This window comes from Macaca fascicularis, chromosome X (genome assembly GCF_037993035.2).
Source record: "Macaca fascicularis isolate 582-1 chromosome X, T2T-MFA8v1.1".
Taxonomy (NCBI): Eukaryota; Metazoa; Chordata; class Mammalia; order Primates; family Cercopithecidae; genus Macaca; species Macaca fascicularis.
The window spans coordinates 87,801,424-87,824,146 of NC_088395.1; the positions used below are offsets into that span (position 1 = coordinate 87,801,424).

General features: G+C 38.0%; 1 protein-coding gene and 1 pseudogene across 1 annotated transcript in view; one reads left to right on the top strand and one right to left on the bottom strand.

The window, feature by feature from the left end:
• SH3BGRL (SH3 domain binding glutamate rich protein like) overlaps positions 1-22,723 on the top strand; it is a 94,953-nt gene that overhangs the window by 14,570 nt on the left and 57,660 nt on the right. The gene's annotated exons all lie outside the window — the stretch shown is intronic.
• On the bottom strand, positions 6,517-6,868 carry LOC123571202 (large ribosomal subunit protein eL34-like; annotated as a pseudogene).

A 22,723-nucleotide genomic window follows, 5' to 3' on the forward strand; every position in this document is an offset into this window, starting at 1 on the left:
TAAGACAACTTGTAACAGTATGATTCAGTTGATCATGTAAATGGGGGTCCGGTATCCCCACAAACCGTCTTGTGTCCAAGTAGCAGGACCATAATATTATATGATTCTCTCAGGGGGCCATTTATCATTCTTTCAATTTCCTATAGCTATGCTTCTCTTTTTGCGGGAAGCATAGACAGGGAAGCCCAGGAGTTCGCCTGTTTTTATGGGCAGTAGGAAGAAAGATGGTTTAATAGTGCCAATAACACAACTACCTGCCCACTGGTCAGGTAATTTGGCATAAGCTCTATGCCCACATATCCAGTATAATCCAGTGGGGGCTGTCCAGTCCCAGTGGGACTCCAGGTGGGTCCACACGGTTTACAACTTTGGGAATTTACTAAATGAATTTCTCTCTGTGTGATTTGAACTCCACCAAGTGACTGTTTTTGTGATACCATTATACAGTTTCTGTCTCAGACAACTAAGTCGTCCTACGGGATGAGTGAATTATTTTCCTTCTCTAGCTATGCAATATTGTCCAATAATTGAGGCTTTTAGGATCCAGAAATTATCAGGGTGATTCTTTTGAGCCAGGAATTCGTCAGGAACTGGGTCAGTAGGTACTAATTCTCGGGCTTCCCATGGCCATTGGTCTCCTATTACAGTTCCTCCACATACATAACATGAAGTGACATTGAGAGACTGGGCTACATGCTCAGCTAATTGCAAAAACAAATTTCTTGTTTTTCCTGGAATTTCTGGTACTGGCACATTTAGTTCATCATAGAAAGTTTGAAACACTGGCTCAGGAGAGCATTTGTAAACTTCTCCTCGAACCAAGATATTTACTCGAGGATCCAGTCTGGCCCTGTCGATTCCTAAGGTCACACGCTCCTCTTTTTCCCAGCGAGGATCAAGGGGATTGGTTATTACTAGCTCTAAGGAGTTACATTGTCCCTTAGTACAGGAAAGGCCATTTTTTTCCTTTCTGAAGGTGGACTAGATCCTTTTCATTTTTTTTTTTATCCAAGTGGCCTAAATGACACAAGACCAGTATTTACATTTATTTCCACACAGTCCTAATTTATGACAGATGTATTTATTTTCTGCCATATAGTCTCTTTTCTAATTAAGAGAACCACACCTTATTCCTAACTTACTACTATTAATAACAGCACAGGCATCAAATTTTAAGGTGACTTGTTTGGGAACCCCTTTTTCTTCTGTTTTTGCTAACACTTTACTCATATCATTTATGAGCCCCCACCAGTCCTCAATCCTTAATCTTATTTTAAAAACTGTGGTCATGGGAGGCTCAGATGGGTCATAACACACATCAGGTTGGTCATTTCCTGGGCTACGTACCTTGTATGGAATAACATTATACAAACAAATTCTTTTTAGAGTTCCAGTACACTTATAATAACCATAAAATAATAGAACCGTAGCAACCTTTTGTCCTACGTCAGTGACTTGATGTATACACTGGGAACAGTCCTCAGTCTGAGGAAGGTCAGTTGAAGTCCTTACTGTAAAAGTCCACATTTTAAGGTAAATGAGCCCTGCAATGAGTTTCCTCATGCCTCAGCCGTGCGTGGACCAGTCAGCTTCCAGGTGTGACTGGAGCAGGGCTTGTCGTCGTCTTCAGAGTCACTTTGCAGGGGTTGGAGAAGCTGCTCCCTACCACATACCACTCACAGTCTACTGATGTTTAAGGACGGTCTCAGAGTTTGGGCCTGCTAGAATAAACTGAGTCCAAAACTTTTACACAGTTATGTTCAACGGGGCTATCTGATACCGGGAGCAAGGTGGTGGGGTTTAGGTTGTTGCAAACTTCAGTGGTTATGTGGGGATTTTCACATAGCAGGCTTTGGTACTTGGTTAATCTAGCATGTGTTAACCATGCTGTCCTTTGGTAATCATTAAAGTTACCACAGCATGGGGGGGCCTTTATATTCAGGTTTTGCCTAAGGGTTAGTTTATTTGCTTTTTCTGCTAACAGGGCTGTTGCTGCTAGGTCCCTTAGACCTGGGAGCCAGCCTTTGGAAACCCTGTCTAGTTGTTTTGACAGATAGGCCACTGGCCTTGGCCAGGGCCCCACAGTCTGGGTTAAAACTCCAACTGCCATTTTTTTCTCTTTTTGACACATAGAGTGTAAAGGGATTTGTCAAATCTGGTAGTCCTAGGGCTGGGGCCAGTATAAGTTTTTCCTTTAGTTTACAAAAGGCTTGCTGTTGTAGAGGCCCCCATTCAAAAGGCTCCCGATCACCCCCCTTTGTAACCCCATACAAAGGTTTGGGTAGTACTGCAAAGTTTGGAATCCATAATCTGCAAAACCCCATAGCTCCTAGGAATTCCCTTACTTGCCTTATGGTTTAGGTTCCGGTATGTGGCAGATGACCTGCTTTCTTTCTGACCCCAGGCTGCACTCCCCTTTCCGAATACTGAATCCCAGGTAGCGTACCTGCTGTCTGCAGATCTGAGCTTTCTTCTTGGACACCTTATCCCCACAGTCCTCTAGGTGCCAAAGCAGGGCATCAGTCCCTTTTGTGCACCTGACTGCCGTGGAGTGTCCCAGCAGAAGGTCCTCCACGTACAGGAGCAAGACACAGCCTAGGTCTTAGCAGGAAACTTTTGCAGGTCTCGAGCCAGGGCCTATCTGAAGATAGTAGGGGAGTTCTTGAAACCTTGGGGAAGCCGGGTCCAAGTGTACTGAGTAGTGACACTTGACTCCGGATCTTCCCACTGAAAGACAGACAGCTTCTGGCTCTCAGGAGCTATTCTGATGCGAAAGAAGGCATCTTTTAAGTCCAGACATGTAAACCAGCTGTCCTTTGCCGGGAGCAGCCCTAACAATGTGTAAGGGTTAGGAGCTGTTGGGTGCAGAGTCACTGTAACTTGGTTGACCAAGCGCAAGTCCTGTACTGGTCAGTAATCCTTGATCCCTGGCTTAGGGACAGGCAGGAGAGGGGTGTTCCATGGAGACTGGCAAGGAACTATAATTTCACAGGCTTTCAAGCACCTGAGATGAACCTGGATTCCTTCAAGAGCTTCTCTGGGAACCGGATACTGCTTTTGTCTAATTGGCTGTGCCCCAGGCTTAACTTCTATGAGTACAGGGGCTTGGTTGACCACCAGTCCCGGAGGATTATCCTCTGCCCATACTTAGGGCCATCGCTTAGCTAGAGCTGGTTTTATCTCTTGGCCTGGCTCGGTTAGAAAAAGTCTCCATTCTTCTTCCCGGAGGACTGTAAGGGCCATGATAACTCCTGTTCCCAGTAACTTTAGCTGTAAAGAGCCCTCTTTTGTAAAGGGGATGGTAGCTCTCAACTTGCTAAAGCAAGTCTCTTCCCAGCAAGGGCAAGGGACAACCAGGCATGTACAAGAACTGGTGAACTATCTCATGTCCTCCCACCAAGCAGGTCCGTGGTAGACAGAAAGCCTGCTTAGTGGAAACTCCTGTTGCTCCAATTATATCAATGGTTTTCTTGGATAAGGGAGCGACCAAGGTGGTCACTACTGAGTGTTCAGCACCAGTATTGACCAAAAACTTAATTTCCTTGCCCCAATTGTAATCCTGACTGTGGACTCCTTGGGGGCACTTGATCCCGGTCCCCTTCAGTCCAATAACCCTTCAACCAGATTGAACGAAGCTCCCTCGTCTTTATCTGAGGTCTTTTGTTCTGAACCACCTTGCTTTTCCTTCAGTTGGGGACACTTATCTTTCCAATGCCCTATTTCCTTTCAATGGGCGCATTGGTTACGTTGCAAGCATGGGCGATTAGACTGGGTATTCTTCCCTGAACCCCCCTTCCCCTCTCCTTTCAGGGGAATCCCTTAATGGCCGCGGCCAGTAAGTCGGCATTTCGCCTAGCCTGGCATTCGCCTTCCTTACGACTTTCTCTGTGGCTTGTTGCATCTCTATTCACAAACACTTGACTGGCTATTTCCAGTAACTGTGAGGTATTAATACCTGCAAACCCAGCCTGTTTCTGCAATTTTCTCCTGATATCTTCTGCGCTTTAACTAAGGCCCTGTTAGTCATGCGCAGATTTTCAGGACTATCAGGATCAAAAGGAGTGTACATACGATAAGCCTCACACAGTCTTTCATAGAATTGCACTGGACTCTCCTCTTTTCTGTGGATGACCTCAGAGACTTTATTTACATTTGTAGCCTTTTGAACCCCTTTCTTTAGACCTTCTAGTAATGCCTCACTGTACCGTCTTAGCTTCTCCATGTCTGATCCCTCGTTCAGGTCCCTTTGGGGGTCTGTTTCTGGCAGTTGAATTCTTATATATTCTTGGGAATTTTGGTAATCGGCTGGGACGTGCTCCTCTAGCCACTTAGTTGCCGCCTGGAGCACCCTTAGCCTTTCATCTGTATTAAAGAGGCACATGAGCAGCTTGTGGCAATCAGCCCAAGTAGGATTATGAGTCTGTATAATAGTTTGGAGCAAGTCAATTAAAGCTTGAGTCTTTTCAGTGTAAGATGGAGTATTATTTTTCCAATTGAGGAGATCAGCAGAGGTGAAAGGTTGATACACAAAGGCACGCCTTTCCACCATGTGTCCGTCCTCATCTACTCCAGTATATAGCTGCTCTTTCAGGGGCATTTGGATTCCAGTCTTGGGCCATAAGTGAGCTTCCAAGGGAGGAGCTTCTCCCGTGGCTTCACTTCCTCTCTTGTCTACTCTGGGTGGTCTAGGGGTGTGGTCATCTGGTGGAGGTGGAGGTGCTGTGGGTTCAGGAGTGGGGAGCCATTCCTCCTGATAAGGAGGGGATATTGCTGGTACCAATTCCTGCCATGATTCTTCTGGTGTTGAGTCGGACAGGACTTTTGGTGCTGACTTCCCTCGGTGGGTGGAGCGAGGACCTTCCTTAACTAACTGTCCCTTTGCTACTAGTACTGCTGCTGCCTGTCCTCATAACCACTGTGGGGGTCCAAAACCAGCTGTAACCAAGAGTCTATATATGGGAACTGATCCGGGTACCCTGGCTTACAGGTTACCCTGTGCCATACCTTCGAGACAAGGAACCTGTCCAGGCTTCCTTCTGACGGCCAGCTCACCTCTAATGCTGGCCAGTCTATCTCACACAAAGTTCTAAGTTTTCCTGGTGTCATGGTGACTCCATAGTCTCCCTTAAATCCCTTTTTGAAATTTTTCAACATAGTTCCTAGTGGGGTGCGCTTACTTTGTGCCTGACCCATGTTTCCTCGAGACAAAACACCACGCTCACACCACATGCACACCACAAAACAAAGAACAGGTAAAAAGGGCACACACACACTTTTACAGTTTACGCCAAACCAAAATCAAAACCAAAATCAGAGTATCAAAAAATCTAAGCCAGGTCAAAACCAAAACCAAAGTATCAAGCAATCCAAGTCAAATAAAAAACAAAAACCAAAGTACCGGTACAGGCACACTGTGGGTGATCAGGCCACGCTTCCACTCAAATGGAGTAGGCAAGTTCCCAAGACCAGTCCTGTCAAGCAGTTTAAACCAAATCAAAACCAAAACCAAAACCAAAACCACGGTGCCGATAAAGGCATGCTGTGGGTGATCAGGCCACGCTTTCACTCAAATGGAGTGGGCATGTTCCCAAGACCGGTCCTGTCACGCAATTCAAACCAAGGCAAAACCAAAGCCAAAACCAAACCAAAGTGCCGATAGAGGCACGCCCTGGGTGATCAGGCCACGCTTCCACTGAAATGGAGTGGGCAAGTTCTCAAGACTAGTCTTACCAAGTTTCAGATGTCCGGACTCCAAGTACCAGTTCCTTCCCAGTGTTCAGCCACTGCGTTGATCCTCCACGGGGGCCTGCCATACACCGCTCTGGTGAGGCGTCCCACCGGGGTAAATGCCTACCCAGGAGCGCTCTCAGGATGCGCAATGCTCAGGCTGGTCGGAGTCCCCCGCAGGGATGTTCCATAGGGCAGGCTTAAGCTGCCTAAGGAGCTGCCTAGACCATCCGCCAATCACCTCGCTTCCCAGTCAGGGAACTAAGAAATGTAGCAGGACGAGCCACAGACAAAACTCCTCAGATACCGAGTTAAAGAAAGAAGGGATTTATTCGGCCGGGGACATCAGCAAGACTCCTGTCTCATGAGCCGAGTTCCCCAAGTAAGCAATTCCTGTCCCTTTTAAGGGCTCGCACCTCTAAGGGGGTGTGTGTGAGAGGGTCGTGATCAATTGAGCAAGCAAGTGGTACGTGACTGGGGGCTGCATGCACCAGTAATTAGATCAGAACAAAATAGGATAGGGATTTTCACAGTGCTTTTCTATACACTGTCTATAATCTATAGATAACATAACCGATTAGGTCAGGGGTTGATTTTTAACTACCAGGCCCAGGGTGTGGCGCCGGGCTGTCTGCTTGTGGATTTTGTTTCTGGCTTTTAATTTTTACTTTTTCTTTCTTTGGAGGCAGAAATTGGCCATAAGACAATATGAGGGGTGGTCTCCTCTCTTATTCTTTTTTTTTTTTTTTTTGTCTTTTCATTTTTATTACTCAAAAAAGTTTCATTTTTTTATTTAGCTTTCTGACTCTGTGCTTGTGTCTTCAACACTTTCACCATGATTTTCTGCTCGATAAGGAAAGCACACTTGATCCTATCACAGACACATTCAGCACACATGGAACCACCATAGGCCCTGCTAATATGTTTCTTTGTTTTGGACATTCTCATAAGAACTTTTAGGTCTTACAGCACGAACCCCTCAAAGTCTGCCTGGGCACACACCACATGCAGATTTTGGTGCTTTCCCAACCTTCTTGGTAAAAAGGTAAACAATTCTATTACCAGGGATTCGAGACAGCCTGCTTTTGTTAGAAGCTGTATTGTAGGAAAGCCTACATCAGTATATCAAATGCTGGACCATTCTGAGTGCCTGCAGACAACGTCCCTACCAACCAAAAAAGAGTCCAGGATCAGACAGAATTCGTAGCTGAATTCCACCAGAGGTACAAGGAGGAGCTGATACCATTCTTTCTGAAACTATTCCAATCAATAGAAAAAGAGGGAATCCTCCCTAACTCATTTTATGAGGCCAACATCATCCTGATACCAAAGTCTGGCAGAGACACAACAAAAAACGAGAATTTTAGACCAATATCCCTGAGGAACATCGATTCAAAAATCCTCAATAAAATACTGACAAACCGAATCCAGCAACATATCAAAAAGCTCATCCACCATGATCAAGTGGACTTCATCCCTGGGATGCAAGGCTGGTTCAACATATGCAAATCAATAAACGTAATCCAGCATGTAAACAGAACCAAAGACAAAAACCACATGATTATCTCAATAGATGCAGAAAAGACCTTTGACAAAATTCGACAACCCTTCATGCTAAAAACTCTCAATAAGTTTGGTATTTTGGGGATGTAGCTCAAAATAATAAGTGCTATTTATGACAAACCCACAACCGGTATCATACTGCATGGGCAAAAACTGGAAGCATTCCCTTTGAAAATGGGCACAAGACAAGGATGCCCTCTCTCACCACTCCTATTCAACATAGTGTTGGAAGTTCTGGCCAGGGCAATCAGGCAGGAGAAAGAAATAAAGGGTACTCAATTAGGAAAAGAGGAAGTCAAATTGTCCCTGTTTGCAGATGACATGATTATATATTTAGAAAATCCCATAGTCTCAGCCCAAAATCTCCTTAAGCTGATAAGCAACTTCAGCAAAGTCTCAGGATACAAAATTAATGTGCAAAAATCACAAGCATTCTTATAAACCAATAACAGACAGAGAGCCAAATCATGAATGAACTCCCATTCACAATAGCTTCAAAGAGAATAAAATACCTAGGAATCCAACTTACAAGGGATGTCAAGGACCTTTTCAAAGAGAACTACAAACCACTGCTGAACGAAATAAAGGAGGACACAGACAAATGAAAGAACATTCTATGCTCATGGATAAGAAGAATCAATATCTTGAAAATGGCCATACTACCCAAGGTAATTTATAGATTCAATGCCATCCTCATCAAGCTACAAATGTCTTTCTTCACAGAATAGGAAAGAACATATTGCTTTTTACACTTTGACTTCTGGCTATGGGATGGATTATTTTAGTCATAAGAAAGTGTAACTGATCTAATACTTTACACTTATTTTCTCTTCTTCCTAATGCCAGTCTAGCTTCTGGATCTAGGAGCTTCCTAATGCCAATCTAGGAGGCTGGAAAGAGTATACGGTTAGAAAATTGGTAGGCATACCACTTCCTTTAAGATTTCTGGGCTGACTTAGGATCTGGTGAATACTATTCAAGAAAGAAAATAAAGAAAGGTAAATGGAATTAAATCAGAAGTTTGGGATTCCATATCAATGGCATTGTTAAATTCTAGAGGAGAGAGTTTATGGAGCTCTGGTTCCATAAACTCTCTCCCCTAGAATTTCATACTTCTACATTCAATACTTCTACATTGAACTAACTTGATAGTAGGTACACATACATGTACCATATAAGCGCTTGGCAGAGATGTTCAAGTGCAGAGCCTTGTGCAGGGTGGACAATTTGAATAGATTATGTAGATAGGTCCTGCCAATTCTGAATCTATGATTTGTGCTTGGGAATTATCTTGCTTTCACCCTCAGATCCACTCATTCATTCAGAAAATACTTATTGCCAGTCACTGGACTAAACTCTGGACCTAGGTTCTCAAGGATGAGAAAAGGCCAGGAATAAAGATTTCCTCAGCCTCCTCCCTGAGCCAGAGTGAGGGAGAAAGTATGGAGATGTCAGTGTGAGGGACTAAGTTACATGGCCTGCAAATAAGAAGGGAGTCAAGGCAGAGGTACTTTAGGGACTCCCTGCCTGCCTGTTGGTAAGCTGTCTCATAGAAATTAGCATTGTCCTGTCCCCCAACAAGTGTGCAAATATATTCTGCCTACCCTTTCCAGTCACCCTGACAATGATCTTCTTATTGAATGACAGTTCTGAAAAGTGATAATTTATTACTTCAGTTGAACTGTTACGCAATTTTCTTGCCATTTCACTAGACAGAAGTGTGGAAAGTAGATCCTAAGCACAATTTACACTTCCTTTTTATACTGGAACATTCCACAAAGACATGACTATTATACAGTTCTGATTAAAGCCAAATGTTGCAGTCATAATAAATTAAAGATTTGTGGCTTCATTGTCTGTTTCTATCATTTACCCTGGGATTATGGAACAAAGCCCACTAAATTCCCTTTTTCATTATCTGAAAAATGCCTTTTAGACTTTTCTATAATTCCCTCACCTTGAGATCACCCTAGCTTTGATCTTTTGTGCAAACAATTATGTCTTATAAAAATCTGAATTGTATTCATTCCTTTATTTATAATCTCAACCGTTTTCTGTTTGTCACTCTTTCTGCTCTCCTTGGCTTTTCCCCTTTCTTTTCCAAGGGTTATAGAATTCCTGACAGTTTGGTTTGAAGTTTAGTTCAGTATTCTATGTATCAATATGCCTTATTTACTTTGTTTTTGTTTTAATTTTCAATTTTTAATTTTTGTGTGTGCAGAAAAGTGAGGAAAGTAGGTCCTAAGCACAGTTTGCACTTCCTTTTTATACTGGAACATTCCACAAAGACATGACTATTATACAGTTCTGATTAAAGCCAAATGTTGCAGTCATAATAAATTAAAGATTTGTGGCTTCATTGTCTGTTTCTGTCATTTACCACAGGTGCACATATTTCTGAGGCACATGAGACACTCTGATACAGGCACATAATGTATAATAATCACATCAGGATAAATAGAGAATCCATTAACCCAAGCATCTATCTTTTCCTTGTGTTACAAGTGATCCAATTATACTCTTTCAGTTTTTAAAATGTATAATAAATTATTGTTGACCACAGTCATCCTGGTTACACTATTAAGTAGTAGATCTTATTCATTGACTCTAACGATATTTTTGTACCCATTAACCATCCCCATCCTCCCTACCCATTATCCTTCCCAGCCTCTGGTAATCATGGTTCTACTCTATCTCCATGAGTTCAATTGTTTTAATTTTTAGCTCCCACACATAAGTGAGAACATGCAAAGTTTGTCTTTCTGTGCCTGGCTCATTTCACTTAAAATAATGTCCTCCAGTTATATTCAAGTTGTCGCAAATGAAAGGATCTCATTCTTTTTATAGTTGAGTAATACTCCATTGTGTATATGTGCCATCTTTTCTTTATCCATTCGTCTGGCAACGGACATATAAGTTGCTTCCAAATCTTGGCTATTGTGAATAGTGCTGCAATAAACACAGGAGTGCAGCTATCTCTTTGATATATCAATTGTCTTACTTTTGGATATGTACCCAGCAGTGGGGTGGCTGGATCACATATATGTAAGCTCTATTTTTAGTTTCTTTGAGGAACCTCCAACTGTTTTCTATAGTGGTTGTACTCATTTACCTTACCACCAAGAGTGTACGAGGGTTCCCATTTCTCCATATCCTTGCCAGCATGTTATTGTCTGTCTTTGGATTAAAGCCATTTTATTTATATATATTTATTTGTATCTTCTCTTATTTTCTTAATCTCACTAATGGTCAATCAATTTTGTTTATATTTTCAAACCGCCAACTTTTTGTTTCATTTATCTTTAATTTTTTTTTGTTTCAATTTCATTTAGTTCTGCTCTGATCTTTGATATTTCTTTTCTTCCGCTGGGTTTGGGTTTGGTTTTTATTTCTCTAGTTCCATTAGGTGTGAGCTTAGATGGTCTATTTGTGCTTTCAGACTTTTTGATGTAGGCCTTTAATGTTAGGAACTTTCCTTTTAGCACTACTTTTGCTGTATCCCAGAGGTTTTGATAGTTCGTATCACTATTATCATCCAGTTTAAAGAATTTTCTAAATTTCCATCTTGATTTCACTGTTGACTCAAAGATCATTCAGGGGAAGATTATTTAATTTTCATGTATTTGTATAGTTTTGAGGGTTCCTTTTAGAGTGAATTTTCAATCTTATTCCATTGTGGTCTGAGAGAGAACTTGATAGTAATTTTGATTTTCTTAAATATATTGAGACTTGTTTTGTGGCCTGTCATATGATCTATCTTGGAGAATGTTCTATGTGCTGATAAAAAATGTATATTCGGCAGTTGTTGGGTAGAATGTTCTGTAAATATCTGTTTAGTTCATTTGTTCTAGGGTATACTTTAAGTCAGTTTTTGTTATTGTTGTTGTTGTTGACTTTCTGTCTTGATGACCTGTCTAGTGCTGTCAGTGAAGTATTGAATTTCCCCACTATTATTGTTTTGCTGTGTCGCTCATTTCTTATGTCTAGTGTTATTGTTTTATAAATTTGAGAGCTCCTGTGTTAAGTGCATATATATTTAGGATTGTGATATTTTCATGTTCGACTGATATTTTTCATTATATAATGCCCCTTTGTCTTTTTAAAATTTTGTTGCTTTAAAGTCTGTTTTGCCTGATATAAGAATAACTACTCCTGATTGCTTTTGGTTTTCATTTGCATGGAATATCTTTTTCCACCCCTTTACCTTAAATTTATGTGAGTCCTTATGAGTCTCTTGAAGACAGCAAATAATTGGTGGTAGGATTTTTGTCCATCCTGCCATTCTGCATTTTTTAAGTGAAACATTTAGACCACTTACATTCAGTGTTAGTGTTGAGAGATGAAGTACTGTTTTTTCATCATGCTAATTGTTGTGTGAATACTTTTTTAAAAATTGTGTTACTGTTTTATAGGTCCTCTGAGATTTATGCTTTAAGAAGATTCTATTTTGGTGTATTTCAGGGTTATGTGTTAAGATTTAGAACTCCTTTTAGCATTTCTTACAGTGCTGGCTTGGTAGTGGGGAATTGCCTCCACAGTTGTTTGTCTCAAAAAGACTTTATCTCTCCTTCATTTATGAAGGTTAGTTTCACTGGATACAAAATTCTTAGCTTATATATATATTTTTTGTTTTTGTTTACTGAGGTTAAAGATAGGGCCCCAATCTCTTCTGACTTGTAAGGTCTCTGCTGAGAAATCTACTGTTAATCTGACAGGTTTTATGTATCTATATCTATATCTATTTATTTGTATCTAGATATAGATATATCCCAATTTGAAATGAAAAAGTCAATTTGTGCATCTTTGCAGATGATGTGATGTTACATTTGGAAAACCCTAAAGACTTCACCAAAAAATCCCATTAGACCTAATAAACAAATTATGTACAGTTGCAGGATAAAAAATCAACACACAAATATCAGTAACATTTCTAAATGCCAATAGTGAACAATCTGAGAAAGAAATCAAAAACTTATTTGAGGGAATAATTGAGGAAGACTTCCCTGGCCTTGCTAGAGACCTAGACATCCAAATACAAGAGGCTCAAAGAACACTCGGGAAATTTGTCACAGAAAGATCATCACCTAGGCACGTGGTCATCAGGTTATCTAAAGTCAAGACAAAGGAAAGAATCTTAAGAGCTGTGAGGCAAAAGCATCGGATAACTATATATATATATTTACATATATATGTACATTTATATGTGTACATTTTTTCAGCCTTCTTGAGTTTCTTTCATCAATATTTCATAGTTTTCATTGCAGAGAGCTTTCACTTGTTTAAGTTAATCCCTGTGTAGTTTATTATGTTTGTGACTACTGTGAATGGGATTACTTTATTGATTTCTTTCTCAGATTGTTCACTATTGGCATTTAGAAATGATACTGATTTTTGCGTGTTGATTTTATATCCTGCAACTGTACATAATTTGTTCATTAGGTCTAATGGGATTTTTTGGTGAAGTCTTTAGGTTTTTCCAAATGTAACATCACATCATCTACAAAGATGGATAAATTCACTTATTCATTTCAAATTGGGATGCCCTTTACGTCTTTCTCTTGTCTGATTGCTCTAGCTAGGACTTTTAGTAGTATGTTGAATAACAGTGGTGAAAGTGGACATCTTTGTGGTGTTCCAGATTTAGAAGAAAGGCTTTCAGTTTTTTTTTTCCCATTAAGTGTTATACGAGCTGTGATTCTTTCATATATGGCTTTTATTATATTGAGGTATGTTTCAATCCCCAGTATTTTGAGACTTGCTGTCATGAAGGTGTATTGAATTTTATCAAATGCTTTTTTAACATCATCTGAAAGTATCATATGGTTTTTGTCCTTCATTCCATTGATATGATGTATCACATTGATTGGTTTGTATCTGTTGAACCATCCTTGCATCCCTGGGATAAATTTCACTTGATCATGAATAACGATTTTTTAATGTGTTCATGAATTTTTTAGTATGTTGTTGAGTAGTTTTGCATCGATGTTCATCAGTGATATTGGCCTATAGTTTTCTTTTTTGATGTGTCTTTGTCCAGTTTTGGTACCAGTGTACTATTGGCCTTGTAGAATCAGTTGGAAAGTATTTCCTGCTTTTTTTGTTCTTCAGAATACTTTGACGTAGGATTTGTATTAGTTCTTCTTTAAATGTTTGATAAAATTGAGCAATGAAGCCCATCAGGTCCTGACATTTCTTTGCTGGGAGACTGTATTACAGCTTTGTTCTCATTACTTGTTTTTTGTCTGCTCAGGTTTTGGATTTCTCCATGTTTCAATATTTTTAAGTTGTATTTTCTAGGAATTTATCAATTTCTTCTAGGTTTTCCAATTAATTGGCATATAGTTGCTCATAGTACCTCTAATGATCTTTTCAATTTTTGTGGTATTGGCTGTAATATCACCTTTTTAATTGCTGATTTTATTTAATTGGGTCTTCTCTCTTCTTTCTTATTCTGGGTTTAAGTTTGTCCATTCTTTTCATCTTTTCAAAAAACCCACTTTTTTTTTCCATTGATCTTTTTTAGTGTTTTTTTAATTTCAATTTAATTTATTTTTGATCTTCTCTTATTTATTTATTTTCTTCTATGTTTGAGTTTGATTTGATCTTGCTTTTCTAGTTCTTTGAGACGCATCTTTAAGTTGTTTATTTGAAGTTTTTCTAAGAACGTTTTGAAGTTACCCTTGTAGCTATAAACTTTTATTTTTTACTATTTATTTCTCTGTATCTCGTAGGTTTTGGTATATCCTGTTTCTCTTTTTATTGATTTAAGAGATTTTTTTCAATTTTCTTAATTTCTTCATTGACCCACTGTTCACTCAGGAGCATATTGTCTTATTTTCATGTGTTTGGATAGTTTCCAAAATTCCTCTTGTTATTGGTTTCTAGTTCTATTCCATTGTGTTCAGAAAATATATTTCTTATAATTTCATTTTTGAGGAATTTTTAACAACTTGTTTTGTGTCCTAACATATGGTCTATTCTTGAGAATGATCTATGTGCTGAGGAGAAGAATGTGTATTCTGCAGTCATTGAATGAAATGTTCTGTAAATATCTATTAGATCCATTTGTTCCACAGGGCAAATGAATTCTAATATTTCTTTGTTGATTATCTGTTTGTATAATCCGTCCAGTGCTGAATGATGGGTCTTGAAGCCTCCAACAATTATTGTGTTAGGGTCTATTTCTTTCTTTAGCTCTAATAATTTTTGCCTTATATATCTGGGTGTTCCAGTGATTGTTGCATGTGTCTTCTTCTCCCCCTTCTGCTTTATTTACTTTGGAGTTAATTCATGCTGCTGCTACAATTAAATTTGATAAGAATCACCTATTGTGCCAGAATTTTCAGTGCTGTGGCTGCTCAATGTTTGCCTTTGGCCAACTGTATGGCAAAAAGTCTAAGTGCTAAAGTAATTATTTCTCCTTAGGTTTCCATCAGATTACTAAATAAGTAAACATAATTTTTGCTCCACCTTTCCCCTTTATCTTTCTCCCCAGTATATTTGTAACAATCCCCACTGCAAACATTTGAACTCTGGCAAAATGGTTGTCTTACTACCAGGAGTTAATAAGCATCAGAATCCATTTGGGCCATGTTGCTCTAGTGGATAAATTTTGTCCTAGCATCAAAGTTGTTCTTTTTAAAACAACACTATGGCTTTCCACATTTTGTAATGGTGCTTTAGGTGGAACTAAAACAATGATTTCTAGGTAGAAGGGTCATGGAATAAAACATTACTCTTTTTTGTTATTAATGTCAATTGTTATTAAGAAAGCTTGAGCATAACACTGACAGTTCATTCTCCATTGTATAGAATGACTTTTAGTCTGTCCCACCTTCATCACCATCAAACATATTGCAAATAAAATGTTAGAAGCATATGTATAGAAGGGATCATGGGAAATCATCTAGTCCATCCATGTAAGGACTGTTTGTGAACTGTCCCAGAAATATTATTATCAATTTTCTCTTAGTGAATTCTCCAAGGAAAGAAATATACAACCTCCTTTGGTAATATGCTGCAGTAATACTTTCTATTTTTTGTTGTCCTAGACTCTGGGTCTGAGATTGCAGAAATCTGGCTGATCACTGAAGGATTTCTTTTTACCTTTTTTTTTCCTGTGGTGAAGTGAGAGATCAGATTATTGAAACTGTGGAAGCAGAGGAAATCAAGCACTGTACAACACATGGAAAGCCAGTAGTTATCAATTTAATATATATTTCCTAAGTACCCACTGATCAAATACTCAACTCTGTAGAGAACAAGGCCTTAGTTCTGAAAGAACCAATTTTGTTTTGAAAAACTTAAAATAAGTCTGATTTTTTTTTTCTTTTCTACCTCTCTTCTCTTTTTAGGAAGCATTCTGTGTATTGCTCCTGCCTGTGGATCAGTACACTGTAAGATCATGTGATAAGCGGAATATTCCTATAGGAAACTCGAGACGTACTGAATTAAAACTAATTTTAAAGGTTCCTTTTTTTTTTTTTTCTTTGAGATAAAGTCACGCTCTGTTGCCCAGGCTAGATTGCAGTGGTGCAGTCACAGCTCACTGCAGCCTCCAAATTTTGAGCTCAAGCAATCTTCCCATCTCAATACTCTCCCTAGTACCAGGCCTGACTGATTAATTTTTTTTTTTTTTTTTTTTTTTTTTTTTTTTTTTTTTTTAGAAACAGGATCTTGCTGTGTTGCCCAGGCTGGTCTTGAATTCCTGGTCTCAAGTGATCCTCCAGTCTTGGCCTCCCAATGTGTTGGGATTACCGGTGTGAATCACCGCACCTGGCCAAATTCTTTAATCAATAATTCCATAAAGCTCAAGTATTGGGAGTTGTTCATTCATGATAGTCGATTGTGCTATAAATGAAGAAAATTACATGGCATGGCTAACGTAATACCCAATGCAATGCTTTAAAAGGTTCAATTTCCAGAAAAATTTTGTCATAAAACTTTGAATTATTATACTGCTTGTTGTTGTAGAAGAAATATCACTGTTTTAGAACTCTATACTGAATGCTGCGACTTTTTAATGTAGTTTAATGCTAATTTGTTAGAAATCTTTGTCATCATCAGTATGCTAATCAGCCAGGAAACTCTGTATTGGGGCGTAAAGGGCCTTAGGGAAATGGGTTAACCTTTGTTTCATCCCATTCCCCAACCCCAGTCACCAGGTAAGATAGAAATGACCTTAACCCTACTTCCTAGGAATGGTAGTTAGATTTTTAAAATGTGATTAATAGCAAGTACTTTGAATTTCTTTGAAATAAAGGATTTTTTTTTTCCTTAGCAGCCCAAAATAATTGGTTAAAACCCTAATGTGACTTCTTTAAAACACAATTTATGAGTCAGGAAGACAAGCTGAGGCACAAGTTATGTGCTAAACCCAAAACCATAAAATTGGAGGCAATACTAAGAGTAAATCAAAAATAGATACTAGAAGGCATTATTTCAGGTCACAATTACCTTGTGAGATTAAGATGGTTTGTATTTTCTAACTTCATTGTGTACAAAAAGTTTATTTTGAGCCTCACTTATGATTCCACTGCGTTTTTCTTAAACTACATTTTTGGACATAGTATGTAATAAATGGATTATGAATCATCCTTTGTTCAATCATTTTTTTGTTGTTCTTTCTGTCAATAGTCTTTTGTCCATTTTCCTCAATTCTGGAGTTGGGAACACTTTTTTTTTTTTTTTCCCTAAGTCACTAGAGAAATCATCAAGGAGGTGATATTTCTTCTTGGAGTTTGCTGATTAAAAGCTAACTCAGCCTCAGTGTTTTCTAAAAAAAGGTGATGATTCAGATAATTGCTTGATGAATGATATGTGAAACTAAGATGACTTTCTCATAAAAACCCTGGACAAATAGAGACTATATTTCACTCTAGACTCAGGCCTTCTTTCAAGCCTTTCAAGCCTGAGGTGAGCTCTGCCATCTCCAGTACCAATTTTATTTTTTTTTAACCAGCTCTTTAACCATGGAAAAACATTAATTTTATCTTTCAACAAAAATAAAATGTGATTAAATCTTCAGTATTAGGGGAATAACTGTTTTAGCATAGAGCAGGAAATTATTTTATTTTATTTTTTTTATAATTTAGGGGGTACAAATGCAGTTTTGTTATATGGATATATTACATAGTGTACCCATCATCTAAATAGTGTACTTTATACCCAATAGATAAATTTTCATCTCTCACCCCCCTTCCACCCTCTCACCTTTAATAGTCACCATTGCCTATTATTTAACTCTGCATGACTATGTGTATTCCTTGTTTAGCTTTCATTTATAAGTGGGAACATGCTGTATTTGACTTTCTGTTTCTGTGTTAATTCACTTAGGATAATGGGAAATTGCATCCATGTTACTGCAGAGGACATGATTTCATTCTTTTTCATGGCTAAGTAGTATTCCATGGTGTATATTTTTATCACAGCTTCTTTATCCAATCATCCATTGATGGACACAGGTTGATTCTGTGACTTGGCTATTGTGAATAACACAATAGCTAGATACAATTAATTTTGTATAATTAAGACTAAGAAAACACAGTGATCCTAGTTGAAATGTTAACCAGTATTATGAGTCACTACAAATTATATTGTAAATAAATCCCAGGCCTCCGAAAGAAGAATGATACCTTGACCTAAGTGTTGGCAGTACATTATTTTTTCTTCTGAAGAATGGTTTCTTTTTACCTCACATAGCTTTCATTTCTGCGGTGAGAACATTAAACATCTACTCTCATCATTTTTTAATAGTACAATATATCATCGTTAACTGTAATCACTATGCTGTGTACAATAGATCTCTTCCTATCTAACTGTAGTTTTGTGTCCTTTGACCAACAACTCCCCAACCTGTAGAGGACTACGTGCTCGCAAACAAGATGTTCCCGATAAGTCCTGCTCTTAGAAACGAAGCAGAGCGTTCCCGATAAGTCCTGCTCTTGCAAACGAAGAGGGCGTTCCTTCCCTGCAAACAGGGAGGACAAAGGAGCCAGCTGCTAACAGCAGACCCTGGGGGCTTGTTTATGTGTAAACATCTTGAAAATCCAGAAAGTCAGGGAAAGGTCAGAAAAACAACAATGTGTCTTGTGACTTGGCAACATTCCACAAACGACTGTATAAAATAAAGCAGAGCGTGCCATTCAAGGCGGCCGCCATGTTTGTCTTGTCTTGTGTTGTCTTGTGTGTTCATTCCTTTGTTTAGGAAACACGCTGACCCCAACGCCAACCACCTCCCATTGACACCTCTAATATAGGGTATTCAGATAGGCTGTTCCATTGTTAGACAACTCTAGTTAGTACAAAAGATTTAAATTTGATTTAAAATTAAACCAAAATGTGGTTCTTTCTAACATCTATCCAGTGGTTGGGATTTTTGTATTCTGAAGTAAATCTTCTCCTTGCTATTAGAGCTCTTCACCTAAGATAAGATCCTTGTCATATCTCCTTGCAGTTTTCTGAAAATAGCTTTTGATTATCTGTCTAAAGACTGAACATTCCTAGTTCTTTCAAACATTCTGTATGGTGCATATATTTTATGCCCTTTACCATCTTGGCTGCCAGCTTCTAATTTGAGCCTCCCTAATATTTTTAAAGTGTTTAATCCAGAAGCATTCAGTGTAAGTCTTCAATGCCGTCTTGGATATATGTGTGTGTATATATGTGTGTGTATATATATAGTTTTTATTATATTTTATTCATATTTTATCTATTTATTTATTTTATATATTTATATTTTATTTATATTTATATTATGTTGATATTTATATTTTGTTTATATATTATATTATATATGTGTAAAACATTTACATATGAAAATATACATACATAAATATACAAAGTTTACATACACGTATAAATATACATATATAAATTTATATATACATATAAATATACACATATAAATTTATATATACATATAAATATATATAGACATAAATATACATATATTTATATATGTATATATTAAAATAAGTGTTGTACTTGGATTTTCCTTATGACTGAGAGAGATTCTGATGGCAATGGCACCTGGAGTAAATGTGATGGAGGAGCTGTGCTTCTGATTCATAGTTAAGTGGAAAATGGTTTTCAAATCCCTTGATTTCTAGTAGGAAAGACTGGGGAGGAGTATTTTTATGATCAATGGCCTACTCTGACTACATTAACTGGGTGAATTCATTGAATGAATTTACACAGGTGAGTACCTGTGTGCAATCACAGTGGACTAATTATTAGTTTTAGGGTCAATTGTGGTAGACGGAAAAATAGCCTTCTAGAGATCTTCACATCCTAATCCCTGGAACCTGTGAATGTGTTACCTTATATGGCAAAAGAGATTTTGCAGATGTGATTAAATTAATGATTTCAAGAAGGTGGATTATCTTGGACTATTTGGAAGAGTCTAGTGTCATCACAAAGTTCATTATAAAGTAAAAGATGGAGACAGGAAAATCAATATCAGAGTGATACCAAATAGGAATGATTCCATAGATATTTCTGGCTTGAAGATGGTGGAAGGGGCCATGAGCTAAGGAATGCAGACAGCCTCTAGCAAGTGGAAAAAAGAAAGAAAGAAAGGAAAAAGATTCTCTTCTAGAGCCTCCAGAACAGAACTGAGCACTGTCAACACCTTCGTTTTATCCCAGTAAGACACATATAGGATTCTGACCTCCAGAAGTTTCAGATAATAAATTTATGTTGTTTTAAGCCACTTAGTTTGTGATAATTTGTGACAGAGGCAGTATGAAACTAATACACCAGTATTCAAATTAGTCTCAGTTTCCCTGGATATACTACAGGGAACTGAAAATAGGCAGTCCTAGAATGTTGCCAGTAATGAAAAGAGGATGATATTTCCATAGGGAACAATTGAACGTTTTTCCAATGATTTGCTCATTTTGCAGTTGTTTCGGTGGGACTATGAACGGAACTCAAGAATATCTAATTTGACATCAAAGGAATTGTGCCTTTCTGCTTGTTTTTGTGAGGGAGGCACATCACTCTGGGCAGAGTCAGTATTTTATGACTTATCAGTATGACTTAATCTCTCAATGAATGCTTGTGAACTATGTAACAGAGATAGTGCTAGAGATAGTTTGGCAGAAGAAACAAAACACAGGCCTATTTTGAAGGCTAATTCCAATGATTTTCTGCCTCAAAGGAGATTTTAAGCAAGTCTCCTTGATTTTTTATACCTAAGATCTTTGTGAATAAACTAGTGTGTCATATCTGTCATTATCTAAAGCAATTAGCATGCTGTGTAATAATTGTCTTATTAGTTCTTCTCAAAGCTTTAGAAGAAGATAAGCCAAGGGAAATTTAATTTATATGAAGCTAGTTCGGCATCAGTGAATGATAGATATTAAATGACTATTCCTGAAATTCTTAGAGAGGTAGTAACAGAGTGAAGATTAGAATTTTGCTGGTTTCAGTGTGTATTTTAGATTGTACTGTCTTTCACTAGAGTAAGGAAATATATTTGTAGGTGATGATTTACGTCATTCATGGTAATAACTTTTGACCTGAAGGGAACTTTTGATGTGATCTTGTCTAAACTCATTTCATACATAAAACTGAGTCAGAGAAAAGGAGTTTGATCAAGGTCACAAAGCTCACCGGTGACGTCACTAGGAGATCACATGCAGTTCTACATAAATTGCTGAAAGTAAACTAAAAGCTAAAATGCATAATTTAAATGTAATCTTCCAAATTATTTATGGAGATAAGAATATTTTGTGGAGTGGATTGGGGTAGGATAAGGATAACGAATTATCTAGTTTAACTAGATTTTTGTAATTTGCAATATCTGAATTCACTAGATGATTACCAGACCTCCTTTTCTTTTCTTCAGTTGTAGGCCTGGCTTTAGATTTTACTCTACATTTTGGTCTATTGATGGCATTGTTGCAGCTATAATTTAACAATTTGTTTTTTACCATAAAAATAATTTGCTCTGTTACAAATTGACTAAAATACTTTTTTATCTATATTTTTATTATTATTGTATGTTTTTCTAAAGAACACTTTTAAGCCATGACATTAATATTCTGGCTTAATAATGTGCATATATGTGTGTGTGTTTGTGTGTCTGTGTGTGCATGTGTATGTGTGTGTGTGAGAGAGAGAGAAAGAGAGAGAGACAGAAATTATTTCTTTTTTCAGAATCTCAGGGTCACACAGAAAACCAACAACCACCTATGGCAGCTGTATAGTTGTGAGCAAGTCACCCTTGGCATAGTGAATCAAGAATAAATATGCTTGGATTCAGTTTTATTACTGAGGTAGGCTGAATAATGGCCCCCAAAGATATTCAGGTTCCCATCTAAGGAATCTGTAGATGCACCTTATATGGCAAATAGACTTTGCATGTATGATTAAATTAAGTATAACTAGAAGGATGGATTAATCTGGATTCTCTGTGTGGGCCCTAAATGTAATCACGACAGTCTTTTTAGGAGAAAGGCAGAGGGAAAATTTTTGACATAAAGGGAAACAGGAGGTATGATGTAAACAAGAGGTTGGAGTGATGTGAGGAAAAAGTCATAAGCCAAGAAATGTAGATGGGCTTTGAAAACTAGAATAGACAAGGAAAATGGAATCTCCTCTAGAGCCCTCAGAAGGAAGGAGTTTTACCACCACCTTGGTTTCAGCCCTGTCAGACTAATTTCAAGCTCTGACCTTTAGAATCGTGTTGTTTTAAGCCACTAAATTTGTGGTAATTTGTTAGACTGACAATAGGAAACTAATAGAGTTGTTGACTATGCCATTGTTAAGTCATGTATCCTTGTGCAGTTCACCTAACTCTGTCACTGCTTTTGTTCCTTTTAAATAAGGTTGGGTTTAACATTGCACACATTACAGATCTTTTGAGGTTGTCATAAGAATTGTGAAGTTGTACCTGAAATAAATACTTTGGACTTTTCTAAAGAATGATATTCTTATGAAAAAATGGAGCATCAAAAACCAGTTATTGAGTCATTGGTTGTTAGACTCGACACCAGTTAGAAACATGGTGGAAATTTTTCACTTACTTTATGGATTTGAAATGGCCACATTTTATTTTGATCTACAGAAGATTTCCAGATCCATTGCTAAAGTGATCAATTAGTTTCCTATTTAACAGTTGCATTTTCATAATTTTACTTAACAACAAACAAAATGTTCTGTTCTGCATGGTTTCTAACCCATATGCCCTTACTTTGCCGGTTCTATTTGAGAACAGAGGGCCTGTCTCATAAGTTGCAAAACCTTGGAGTTCAAGTCTGTGTGAAGAATGTGCAAAAATTCTTGTACTGTTGGGACTGCTGACTGCTTCCTAGCCTGAAGGAAATCAGTTGTCTTATGTTTTTACCTTTGCTTTAGAAATGACTTCTTTTTTGCTTGCTATCTTGATAAGTCTCTGAAAGACATAATGATTCCATTTGCTTTTTAA